Below are 13,637 nucleotides of genomic sequence, written 5' to 3'. Positions count from 1 at the left end.
CGTGATCCGCCCACCCGCGGCCTCCCAAAGTACTAGGATTACAGGTGTGAGTCACCTCGCCTGACCCTTTTCAATACTTTCAAAGGAGTGTTCGGTAAAGGAAATCAGACAAACTCTGAAATCCATATTTTTTTTTCACAATTTTTACTCTTCCACAAGGATATTACCTGTGTAGCTAGCTAGAGCCCATAGTTTAGGTAGAAAATAGGCTAAAGAAGATTGGAGGGGCTTAATGGACCCAGAAAGGTACCTGGGTCCTGAGATATCTCCCACTTCAACCCTAAAACTCTTTGTATCTTAAATTGCATGAAGTTCTGCTAAGAAACTTTTCACTGAGTTGTGTGAGTATCTTTCCTAAAAACTCAGTGGATCTCCACTAGGGAGGTTAAAGAAGAATGTTCAGAGTTCACACACCTTAGTGTGCACTGGTTAAATCAGATGACTTCCTTCACCTATAGCCAGGACACTAAACAATAGGAGGAGAATGGATACTTTTATAGCAAGAACCAGTTAGAAAGAAACTATCCTAGGTGAAGCACTGGCATTAAAGTCTTTTCACCTATTAAATAGGGCATAGCTATGGCAAAACAAAAACAAAACCAAAAAATACTAAACTAAATATTCCTAAAGGAAGAAGACACAACAGAGGGTATGAGGTGGAGCTTAGGATAAGTGGTAGGGGGTAGGGAATAAGTGAAAAAGAATGAATTTATTTCTAATACCCATCCACTCATTTTGCAAATTTGGTTTATTTTAAAATTGTATCTATAGAGAAACTGTAATCATATGTGTTGCTAGTACAACAATCCACTTCCAACAACTCAGAACATTGTCTTATGTTCAGAGGACATTAACTGACAAAAGATTGGGTAGCTGGTATTTTTAATGGAAGCTACAGCCCTCTTAGATTTTTCAAGTGTCTACTTAGACTTGAGTCTATTTTCTAAAATCTCTTCTAATGAAATAATCTACATTTTAAAATTCTATCAACACAGATACTAAGGGCAAATATAAAATGTGTATATTAATACAAATACATGAGATTACCTTAAAATCAGTATTACAAAGCTATACAAAGTTTAAAGTAGCATAATACTAAGTTACATTTAGGAACATCATCTTATTATCATCTCTTTTGAGGCTCATGAAAATTCATTATCCTTAGCCATAGTTTTTCTTCCTAATTCCATTTCTCCAAGAAGTTTTAAAATAAGGTCAAGTCAAAAATACTATTCTGTACATATGTACTAGATAACAACTGATGTGTTGCCAGAGAGAGCTTATAGCACAAATGTGAAAGAGTGGAGTTTCTTAAACTTGAACGTGTATAAGAATTACCTGGGATAGTTTTTAAATGTAGATTCTGATTTAGTAGGTCTGGGATGAAATCTTATATTCCTTATTTCTAATAAGCTCCCAGGTGATGTAGATGCTGCTGGTCAGACAACTAGCAAGAGGATGGAGACTCAATCATTAATGGTTATCAAGTAAACAAGGAGCACCTTGATCTCCTTTACCCCATCACCTCTGTTTACCAACCAGTAGAGACCTCTCTAAGTATATACTGAATTCTGTGTCATATTAAAATAATCTGAGCAACATACATTGTTCAAAGGTACCCAAGTAAGTCCTTGGAAACCAGGTGATGTTGTAGGAATTTGAAAGTCTGATAGCTCAGTAACCATGCCTGGGGTGCCTAGCCTGGATTACCTTTTGATGATTATAAGGGAAGTTAGTTTAATTGTTAATGGAAGTGTCTCCCCCAGTCCACACCCTTACATTAATATTTGTTTTGCAAAGCGCTATGTCATTTTCAGTACACTTTACTGTGTGTAATTTCCGCCTCCTCCTCCTCTTCTTATGCTTTTGTAACAGCTCTCTACAGTAAATCTATCGTTTATTATTATTACTAATTGAAATTTACAGAGGAGGAGTTGAGGCTTAAAGAAAGATCTGTGAGTGCCAGATCACTTATCACTTGAGAAGTGGCTGAGCTAAGTCTACTTCTAACGGACTCTGGGATTCTTCACGCATAAAACAATCCTTTCCCCATTCTTCCCACTGCCAATGATGACTATGTAAAAAGAAATAGACAAAAAACAATATGCACACATTCCTTTCTTTTTTGTGACTTTTTTGTTCAAAACATGATGTGGCCTAACCAAGAGGTTTGATTTTCTCTCCGAAAGTTACTACTTCTACAATCGACCAGCAGGGGGCACTATGGCATAGGAATTGAGCTTTGCTTGCTGATTATCGTTCCAAGGGTTGTTTCCCTCCCCCACATTCTATTCAGTTTTTTCTATTGTTTTCACCTTACTCCCATTTATTAGATTGGCAGATGATATTCATCATTGGAAACAATTCACCATACTTTACATTTAAGCATAGGGTTTTACTTTTTTTTTTTTAATGTTAAAAAAAGGGATGTGGAAAAAAAAACTAATGTAGCAAATAAGTCTACCATAAAACACACACAAAAAAAATGATTTATCTTCTATCCATACTTTTAAAATTAATGGATGGATTAAATTAGTGGGGAAAAAAAGACATGAAGGCTCAGTTACTTTGATCCCTTGGTACCTAGAGCAAATGTTTGTCACACTTACTTTCTTCTGCTACAGATAAATTTTATTTTCCAAACACAGGAATAGATAAAAGAAGATGAGCTATACTAGTCTGAGTTCCTCTGGGTCTTATTTTCCACAGATTTGATCAGAATAAAAGGCTGCAGTTCTAGGCAGGTCTAAGTTGAGCAAATTCTTGTATCAAACCTTCAGTTCACTCTTCTGGAATTTTTCTGCCCCTTCCCAGGTCAATAGCAGAAGACAGATCACTTCCCTAAGAGTAAAGTAACCTGAACTAGGGCTCTCAGAAAGTCAAAAGGCTGACTGGTTTGCATGATCATCTCCAGCTTTGAATATAGCAAGATATTAAATATCAGGAAGGGCTGTTAGGAAAATCACCCCGGTTGTGTTTTAAGTTGCTTTTAAATGAGTTGTTTTGTTCGTGAAAAATACAATAAACTAAAATTCCAACCATAGGCTCTTGTGGGAACTTGCCTACCCCAAAATGATCTCAGTATGGAATAATTGCTCCATCCTTTCCTATGCCTTGCCTTTTGTTTGCCATTAGCTGTTAATATAACCAATTAAAGACATCTCACATAGGATCCCAGCTGACTTCATCTAGTAAAGTGTCCTTCTCCCTTTAGGGTACCCCTAGTCACACTTTGGAAGGGGATCAAATGTAGAAGGAATCTTAGAAATTTTTGTTTTATGGGCCACTTAAGCCCTCTCCCTCCCCGCTGTCACCAGTGAAGAAGCCAAGTGCCCAATTATCCCATCACTTGTCAAAGGACACATGTCTACTTTCAGGGAGAGACTGGAGCATCTCCTGACTCTCCTGCAGTTATTGTTACTCCTGGGCAGTGAGTTTTCAAACCATTATCGATATTGGTATTTGATTCAAACACATACATTAAGAGTAATTTTACTAGCAGCCCTTCCCATCTTCAGGTATAAATTTAAAAATATTTCCATTTTAGAAGCAAAAATTAATGTAAGCATTACAGGAAGATTAATGTAATCTTCCCAAATTGAGTGCAAATGAGGAACCTGAAAGTCTAAACAAAATGGTTGGTATCTAATATGAGCATATTGTGATAACATGGCCAAAAATACCTGAAAAAATCATGGAAGAAAATTTAAATTTAGGATTTTACATTGGTTAACCCACTTTTCTGAGTATCAGAAAAGGTCCACAATATTTCATTATTAGAGCGGGCACTTCTCAGTGCGGTTCACAAGAGCTGCTGCTCTGGAATCTTGCATTAAGGTGGTCACAGAACACTGTGACATGAACAGAGATGTCTTGCAGAGCATCAACCCAGGTGTGTGAAATATCACCACAGAATGCCCTGTGATAAGCAACTGCAGACCTATTATCTGTATGTTTCCTAAACATGCTCATACCTTCAGTTTCTACCAAATCTTATAAAACATAAACTTCTTGAATGCAAAATATTCCTTTTTGTTTGCCCAAAGCACACTTTTTTTCAGTTTCAGCATTTAGAATTCTAGCAGATACTTTCTTGATAAGTTTACAGATTTTGACGAGACACTTAGTTGTCCACAGTGACATGGTTGTTAGTGTATTCCAATTTCTTTTATTTTTATTTATTTATTTATTTATTTATTTATTTATTTATTTGTTTGTTTATTGAGATGGAGTCTTGCTCTATTGCCCAGGCTGGAGTGCAGTGGAATGATCTCGGCTCACTGCAAGCTCTGCCTCTGCCTCCTGGGTTCAAGCAATTCTCCTGCCTCAGTCTCCCGAGTAGCTGGGACTACTACAGGTGCCCGCCACTATGTCTGGCAATTTTTTTTTTTTTTTTTTTTGTATTTTTAGTAGAGATGGGGTTTCACCATGTTAGCCACGATGGTCTCGATCTCCTAACCTCGTGATCCGCCAGCCTCAGCCTCCCAAAGTGCTGGGGTTACAGGCATGAGCCACCGCGCCCGGCAGTGTGTTCCTATTTCGTAAGTCCAGTGGAACCTTTTTTGTTTGTTTGTTTGTTTGTTTGTTTTTGAGATGGAGTCTCGCTCTGTCGCCCAGGCTGGAGTGCAGTGGCCATCTCTGCTCACTGCAAGCTCCACCTCCCGTGTTCAAGCTATTCTCCTGCCTCAGCCTCGCGAGTAGCTGGGACTACACGAGCCCGCCGCCACGCCCGGCTAATTTTTCTTTGTATTTTTAGTAGAGACGGGGTTTCACCGTGTTAGCCAGGATGGTCTCCATCTCCTGACCTGGTGATCCGCCCGTCTCGGCCTCCCAAAGTGCTGAGATTACAGGCGTGAGCCACCGCGCCCGGCCTGTAACCTTTTTAACATCCTTTCACCTGGACACTTTCTGGTCTGGTGTCCTTGTGGTTTTGCTAATGAAACTCTTATCGTGTCCAGCCACTGATACCCTCTGGCCTTATTTATTTAAGCTAGTCGTTCTTTATTATATTCATTACAATCAGAAACCTAAGTATTTTAATCATGTATCCACTTTATTATGTTTATATGAGCAATGGCGTTTCTGAAGACCCCTACCCCCCAGTAGCACTCCTTACGGAGTTCTAAACAACTTGGGTATTTAAAAAAGATGGAAAGTATAGATGAGTAAACAATTATCATCCTTGGTTTTGCCTGTTCTGCTGTTTTCCATTTCCGTAACATGGAAAGTCTTACACATATTGGAATATGGGAAATATGTCTGTATAAAGGAAACTCACATTGCTTCCTTCATTTGTGATTTTTTTCCCTAGTATATTAATGTTTTATACCAGCAAGTTACAGTAGTTGCATGCAAAGTATACAAATAGGTGGAGGGAACAATCTGTGAAGGAACCAAGTACAGTTTGTTCAGCCTATTTCTTTCTTGGGGAGGCATTATGCCACAAGCTGTGTTTGGGAAGTGTTAATTGTACTTGTCTTCCTGACATTTGTGCATTTTATTCATGTCTCCTAACCACAATTCTTTCCTGGACTCCCATCTATCAAGCAACATTCAGCTTTTAATTTTTAACTAAAGACCTATTCTTATTATATTTATTTACTAAAAATTAAATGTCTTTCAATGATAATATTTTTCTGAGAATTTTTTTTTTTTTTTTTTTTTTTTTTAATTTTTACCAGTTATCTGGTTACACAGCTGGGTAGATTTGGAGTAGTGTAAGTTTTTGCAGCATACTGAACAAGGTTTTTCAAAAACACCTGAATGCACAAAGACCAATTTGGACAACATGACTTAGTGGTGAGAGCCACACGACCCTGCTTACTGGACCCCTGGGTTAGGCAAGCCTAACTCCGTGCACACAGTGATGGGCCCTGAGCAAGTCGCACCCATGAGTTAGAGCCCTTGAAAGAGCAAAGGGCCCTGTGCTTCCTTATAAAAGCTCTCCCAACAGGAAGAAGCATGGAGCGGAATAGAACGTGCCTAAAATTATTTTTTCCAAGTGTGGTAATCAAAGACATAGGGAAAAACCGAGGAGAAAAATAAAATCCTTCCTCATGAACTCAGGAATAGAGAAAATGTGTTACACTCTAACATTGCTGGAAAACATTTCTAGAAACATTTGAAAATATTGATCAACAACGGAAAAGTAAAAAATGATGCAAGTAACCTATTCTCATATGAGGGACAGCTAGGTTTAATAATGGGAAATACATCCTTCCAGACCTCATGCGGTGTCAACCAGGTTTTATGCAGTATTTAGGAGTGGCCTTTTCCCCTCTTCTTGAATTCGCATCTTAAAAAATTACTAAAGCCCTAGCCCTTTAAAAACTCAACCCTTTAAAATCTAAGTGAAAAACATAAAAACAGAAGGTGAGTAGAATAATCAAGCTTATTATCTATTTGAATTTTACTTTCGAAAATCCATTATGACCTCCAATCAGTCCGGAAAATAGTCACGCACATATTTGTCCAGACACGTTCTAATTTATTCCAACTGAGTGGAAAAAGAAAGTTTGTTTCATGTATGTACTTGTATACCTACCCTCCCATCCTCTACCATCAATAGAAACAAATGACTTGATGAAACCCAGGGTGTCCCTCAGCCCTACTACTAGCTGATAATTGAATAGCATACCACTTTTACACTACCAAGCTAGATTTAGTTGGAACTCTAGAAATGACAATAGAAAACACATAAGGAAACCTTTTAATTAGAGAATGATTACTTTTTTGAGCCAGCTGGGTTATAAGTAAATCCTGTCCAAAGGCAGTGCCCATTAGTCTAATGACCACATGCCTACAAATGGAAATGGTTTTTGGACTTCTCTATACAGGGAAGATGACTGTGTATGTAGGTTAATTAGCAGAAACTCCTTCCCAGTTTTATCTGCTATAATAAATTATTTACATTTCCACAAAGATACATATGATTGAGGTCTCATGTGTATCCTACACATACCTATGATATCCACAATACTGTTTTTTTCTCATTGCCTAACATAATAATCTTGTTCACTCTATTTTCAGTTTTCTTTTTTTTTATTTGAATAATATTCCAACACTTGAATAACATTGCATTTAAATGGTATATGCTTTTTAGTTACCTGACTTTGCTAGATGTACTTTCTCAAAAGAAACTAATAAGAATGCTAAGATAATGAGTACAATAGCCGGTAAACTTCAGTAGAGGGAGAAATTTTAAAATTCCTTGCTGTTTGAATCTATGAAAAGGGTGACCTTAGGGGAAATGCAAAATAATGCAGATTTGCTAAACAGGTCTACACGTGCTGGGAATTACTGTGGAAACTTAGCCAATAAATCAATCCCACTTAAGAGGGGAAAAACAGCCAAATAATCTATGTTCCTGAAAAATGTCAGAGCCTCTGAAACCTGTGTGTGGAAAGCAATGTTTAAACCAAATATGATAATGATTTTTTTTCAACATTCTTCCTTTCTGATGTGAAATAACTAATAATGTATTCACGTTATCTGTAAGATTTTATCTTGTTTTGAGTGTCCAAAAGCTGTATTTTAAGAACATTGCAAGGTTTTGTTTTGCAATTTTACTGTATTTGTTGGTAAATTAATTGATTGTTATTAGAATGGGACTTTTTAAATAACCTTTCATACAGAAATAATTCTGTTACTATAAAGGAAAAAGAGTCAATAACTAACACCAGTAAAACAAGCAATGAAGTTTTTAAAGGTAAAAAATAGATCTCTTATACCTCTACCATTCTAAACACAACAGATCTCCTTTGAGCCTATCCTTTTTACTGACAGTAGCCAGAAAGCAACTGTGAATGAAGGGTTTTCCAGATCAATCTTAAATCAAAAAGTGTTGGAAAACTCAGATTTACAAAAGAGAGACACATTAGGAGCTTGTGTCCTGGTCAAGAAATGGCCAGTGAACTCCTTGATAAGCTTCACGCCCTCACCTGTAACATGGACCGAATAATAGTACCTACCGTTCATCTGTAACAGGGCTGTAATAATAGTACCTACTCGTTGCTGTTAATATTGAAGGAGCCAACGTATGCAAGCCAATCACTTAACAAATGTCCATTGTTCTGCTTGTCATTCTTTGCTTGTACTTCTTGACAACAACCAGAAACCTTAGAAGAGTGATCTGTTCACTTTGGTGAAGGCTAAGTCAGCATTAGGTGTTTCCATCTTAAAGCACACGAGACAGACTGGGTAGAGCAGCAGCGTCACTGATCGCCACTCTAATAGCTCTCTGGCTAAGTTTCTCATGTCGTTTGTGGTGTTAACTACAAAATGCATTGACCAGATTCTCTTCATGGTTTCTTCACAGGGCCAGAATGACACCGAAAGTAGATTAGGCCCTGTGACCTGATACCAGAGAGCCAGAACACTCAATAGAGTGCACAGTAGGGTCCTTGCATAGGGTCTCCTGAAGACCTGAGACCATCTTCAGGAAAGAGTCAGGAGTGGAACTGCTGCTTCTTAAAAAGGGTCTAGGATACCAGAATTATCTTCTTCCCTTCTCCTCTCTAGGTTTCACCTGAAACTTACAAGAGCCTATCAAACCTCAACAACTTTGACCTTAAGTCCAAATCTTAAGGAGACAAAAATTCTCCTCTTCTATGTAAAATCGTTGAGAAAACTGCTCTGAAAGATATATTTTTAAAAATTGATGATAGGTTTTTCCTGTTTTATTTGAGAAATTATCTTACATTTCTGAATTTGAATGCTTACTCCTCCTTAATGTTTGAGCACCATGGTCAGTATTTTTGCACTTCATCTGAGAGTGCATGAGTCCCTTTATGGTTATACTTACTGTCTTGCCTTGCAATACCTCCTTCATACAGTAGGTTAGGAAGCACTAGAGCAAAGCAGGCATAACACTGTTAACACCAAACAGAAGTTCTCATTTTTTTACCATAATTCCTCATAACTCATTCCAAAAACAAAGCAAAAAAACCCCGAACTCTTGGTAACAAAAAAAATCACTACCTAGGAAAATTCAAGCAGGGTGTGATATATGTATATATTTGCTTTGTAGCAGGACTATGGATGATTCATGTTGTTTGCTATGTGTAGCTGTCTTAAAATATATCCATAATACAATTTTAGATCACAAATAGTTCTGATTCAGATTATCACAAATAGTTCTGAGAATCACCATTACATGTGATAGTGTTAAGTAAAGAAACTTTCACAAGTTAAATTGACAATAATGAAGTCTAAATAAACAGGAATTTGTTATTTAGAGTAAGAATAATGTTACTTGAAATAGTACTTGAAAAGCAATAACACTTTCATCTATGCCCAAGATTTTGGCAGTTCTGCCTGTTTGCATGTGCTCTTTGCACAGGGTGCTATTTACATTGCTCTCAGGTGTTGGGTAGCAGCCAGCTTTCTCATCAGGATATTGAATTAGAATTCTCAGTAAACTCTATTAAGTACTAATTTTAGTTTATGAAAACTAAATTTTAGTAATTCAATAACTTTTCAATAATCTGCTGGTAAGGATACTCTAGACATAGGTTAATCGCCTTCAACGTTGTTATTCCCTAAGGACAGAGCAGAGGATTTACATATTTGGATGAAGTGAGTCATCAGGGTCACCAGGAGTGTTCTTGAGTCCTGCTAGTGGCAGTAAGTTCTATACTAAAAATGACCAACATAGACATCAGAAAGGCAAGGCTGCATGTTTCAGCTCCACTTAACAGCTGTCTGGTGTAGGACAAGTTGCCTGATTCACTTAGTTTTCTCTTCTCCGAAATAGGGATCCTTATACCTCGTGGAGTTGTCACCGGAATGTAAATGATATAGTGCCTGTAAAGCTTTTAGCACATTCCCTGGCATAAGTTAAGTTGTTCTATAAACATTAGTTATTGTGATTCATTTTGTTATCTTTCACAGGTTTCAGCAGAGTACCAGGAAGTGGTAGTTGCATATTCAATTGAAGTGGATGAAATCAGACTGTATTTTAAAACTAGCAAGCATATAAAGGACCTTTTTTGACTTTTCCTAGAGCTGATATATACATTAGAATCCATTTTTCTGTCAGAGTAAATGTGGGCAAGATAAATAACTAATGTATAGAAAAAAAAAATTTTATAATCTCTTCTGCTTCTAGAAGAGTACATTTAATAAAATATTTTAAGTAATCTTTGTTGGTTTCCTAAACATCTCATTTTAGCACTTCTTGATGTGAGGTAAAGAATTAGGACAAGTGTTATGATCATTTTCTGGTATTTCAATCTAATAGTCTTTAATTTATTCTTTTATTCAGCAACCCTTTGTTGAGTGCCAACTATATGTCAGGCTTTTTGGGCGAGTGTGAACAAAATAGAATTCTTATCCTACTAGAACATAATTTCTATTGTGGAAGATCAATAATAAAGAAGGAAGAAATAATATGATGTGACTATAATATAATACCTATGAAGAAAAGCGTAGCAGGGAAATGGGGAAAAGCATGCTAGAAATTAATAGGAAATTATATTAGAAAAAATTACGAGACGCTTCTTTGAAAGGGGACCTTTTATTATACACTAGAATGAAATAAGGAAAGTAGTCATGTGACTGTCTTGGTGAAGAGGATCACAAGGCATGGAAATAGCAAATGCAGATGTTTGAAGAATAAGAAGACCTGGGTAACTGGAGGAGCATGAGCAGGAAGGAAAAAGAGTAGGAGGCGAGGAAGAGCAGGAAGGTGGACAGATGCCTTCTGATATCATTCAGGTTATTGAAAAGGATCTGAATTTTACCCTGTGTGTTAGAAAGCCGTTGAGAACATTTGATTATGAGGATGACTTTTATTTTTTTAAAAAAAGATAACTCTGGCTTCAGTGTAGACAATAGATTGCAGAGAAACAAGAGGGAGGAAAAAAAAAAATAGTAGGATGCTCTAGCAGACGTCCACAAAGGAGATGGTAGTGGCTTAGATTTAGGTGGTTGTGAGGTTCAAGCCAAGAAGTGGTAAAATCCCACATGCATTTTAGAGGCAGAGCCGATAGCACTTGCTGACAGATTACATGTGTGGAGTGGAAGAAAGCAGAATTTTAATATATTCTTTCATTTTGACCCACTTAATTGTGAGAATAGTGGTGTTATTAGCAGAAGCCTTGTTGTGAATGGAAAATCAAGACCTTTATCCTTTGTGGGAGGTTGGAGTGGAAAAGAGGATGTTTTGTTGTTGTTTTAGACTTTGGTTTTGATATACCCAGGGGACATCCAAGTAGATAGATGGATACATGAGTCAGAACTTCCCGGGAGAATTGAGGCTGGAGATGCAAACAAAAGCATCATCACATGTAGATTGATTGTAGTCACAGGACAAGATGAAATTACCAAGAAAGGGAGTTTAGATGGCGAAGAGATATGAAAACTGAGCCTTCTCATATTTGGAGGTCACAAAATAACAGAATCTAGCAGAGAAGACTGAGAATAAATGGTCAGCAAGGTAGGAAAAATAGAACTAGCCTGTGACATCCTGAAAGCTGAAAAAATAAAGTGTTTCAGAAAAGAATAATCTACTGTGTCAAATATTTTATTTATAGTGTAGAGAAACAGTCTTCAATTACAAAACCTAGAAAATGGCAACATGGAGACAACAAAGTGACTTCTCTCTGGAGATGACACCTGTTGATTTGAAAATGCCTTGGGTTTATTTGCGGCCTGTGATTTTTCTCGCATAATTCTTCCTCCTATTTTCTTTTATCCCTGGGAATTGTATGTGTCAGCAGCAAGTGAGCCGTAATTTTGCCAGACTCTCATGTAGAGAGAAAGTCATGAAGAAATGGTAGATTAAGCCTATTTTTCAAATCTATCTATTCCTGCTAAAGGAACACTTCGATGTAACAAACTTCAGAGAATAAAAATACTAGTAAAAATGAAGTTGTTATGATAAAAGTGAGGAACAATATACATTTTACCTCAAATTTTCAAAAAATCCAAACTTTGGAACAGACTAATTTTACATATCTTTCTCATTTTTCTTAAGTTCGTTCTGTTTTCCACAGCCAAAATATCTTTACTTCTTAAATTAACAGTTTCCTGTTTTGTATATTTTGAAAACAGCGCACTATCCTCTAATCCTTCTCCCTGAAATATTTCATTGAACTTCTACTTGGAATATCACAAGACTCAGAGTTCAGCAAGCAGATAAATTAAATGACCAAAGAAACCAGATATCATGAGAAGTGCAACTTTGTCTAAAGAGGTGATTGAGTTCTGAGAATAAATGGCAGTATGATTAGGAAAACAGAAGTAATGTTTAGCGCTTTGGATGTTAAAGAAATAAATTGTTTCAAAGAAGGAAAACATCCAGTATGCATATGTTTATTTTTTTGGTATGGAAAGGGCCCTCGTATTACAATACCTAGAAATTGATAACATCCGGACAACAGAATGATTTCTCTCTTGAGATGGTACCTGTTGATTTGAAAATATCTTGGGTTTGTTGCCTGCAATTTATCCATTATAGTTCTCCCCTTTCTTTTTCTTTCCCAGGAATGTTTCCATGTCATCCAAATTTTAAAGAAATGAAGATTTAAAGTAAAATCTGTTGATTTTTAAAAACTGTACATTTTGCTTTTTTTAAATTATTATTAGACAGAGTCTTGCTATGTTGCCCAAGCTGGTCTTGGACTCCTGGGCTCAGACAATCTTCCTGCCTTACCCTCCCTGGTAGCTAGAAGTGCGGGTGCACACCACTGTACCAAGCTCATTTTGCTTTTAATACACTACCTTGGCCAAACCATCCAGTTAGCCATCCTGATATAGCTTTCAGGATACCCATTTGAAACCTTTTCTCTACTACTTCTTTGTTTCACATGTTTATTCACGTATGAAACGTGTATTTATCAAGCACCAACTATGACTAATTATACAGAATATTACTTCAACTCTGAGCTTTCTCTTTGTCCACTATTACTGTATATCAGTTCACCTTTTCCCTTAAAGTTCAAATTATTCTGGTCTGAGAATTTAGCTCAAAAATTAGAACTGATTTATTATATTTACTATTTGCATATCTTTTTAAAAAGACATCTCTTTTTCACCTTACCTATTGCAGTCTAAGGCACCTTCTCATGACTTAAATGCATTGACATTTCTATTCCTCTTCCATGATCCTATCATCTGGCAATGTTTTACAGTCTGGGCTATCAAAACACTAGTATGGCAAAATGCATCCTATGGTGATAATCTGTAAATAATTTGAACTCAGTCAAATAAAGAGTAAGTCAAAACTTACTCTTTATGTAGCAGGAAAATAACAAAGGAGGTCGCTGTGGGAATTAGAAAGGCAGTAAGACCATCATATAAAAAGCCTACCTGAGAAGGTATTTGCAGTTTAATTTCTCCTTTAGGATATTTTTGCTAGTTCTGATATTATTACATAAGTTAGGTTTGATGAATTTATCACTAGTTATCATATAAGCCTTGTGATCACGTCATTTTAGAATTGCATGATTGGCTGTGTCAGTGATGAACAGATAGTAATTCAAGAGAGAGACACCTCGATGATTATCATGGATGGCAACTTTGATAAATTGATAAGTAAGTTTCATAATCTGCCTCATTAAGTAGCAGCAAAAATTAATCTGCAGAGATGTTTACAAATGAAAATAAGTCAATTGCTCATAAGGTTTTTTTATTGT

General features: G+C 36.6%; 1 protein-coding gene across 17 annotated transcripts in view; it reads left to right on the top strand.

Moving 5' to 3' along the window:
- NRXN1 (neurexin 1) overlaps positions 1-13,637 on the top strand; it is a 1,127,593-nt gene that overhangs the window by 623,818 nt on the left and 490,138 nt on the right. The gene's annotated exons all lie outside the window — the stretch shown is intronic.

Source organism: Piliocolobus tephrosceles, chromosome 15, assembly GCF_002776525.5.
Source record: "Piliocolobus tephrosceles isolate RC106 chromosome 15, ASM277652v3, whole genome shotgun sequence".
Classification (NCBI taxonomy): Eukaryota; Metazoa; Chordata; class Mammalia; order Primates; family Cercopithecidae; genus Piliocolobus; species Piliocolobus tephrosceles.
Note: the sequence above shows the minus strand (reverse complement) of the source record. Positions and strands in the feature narration are given on the sequence as shown.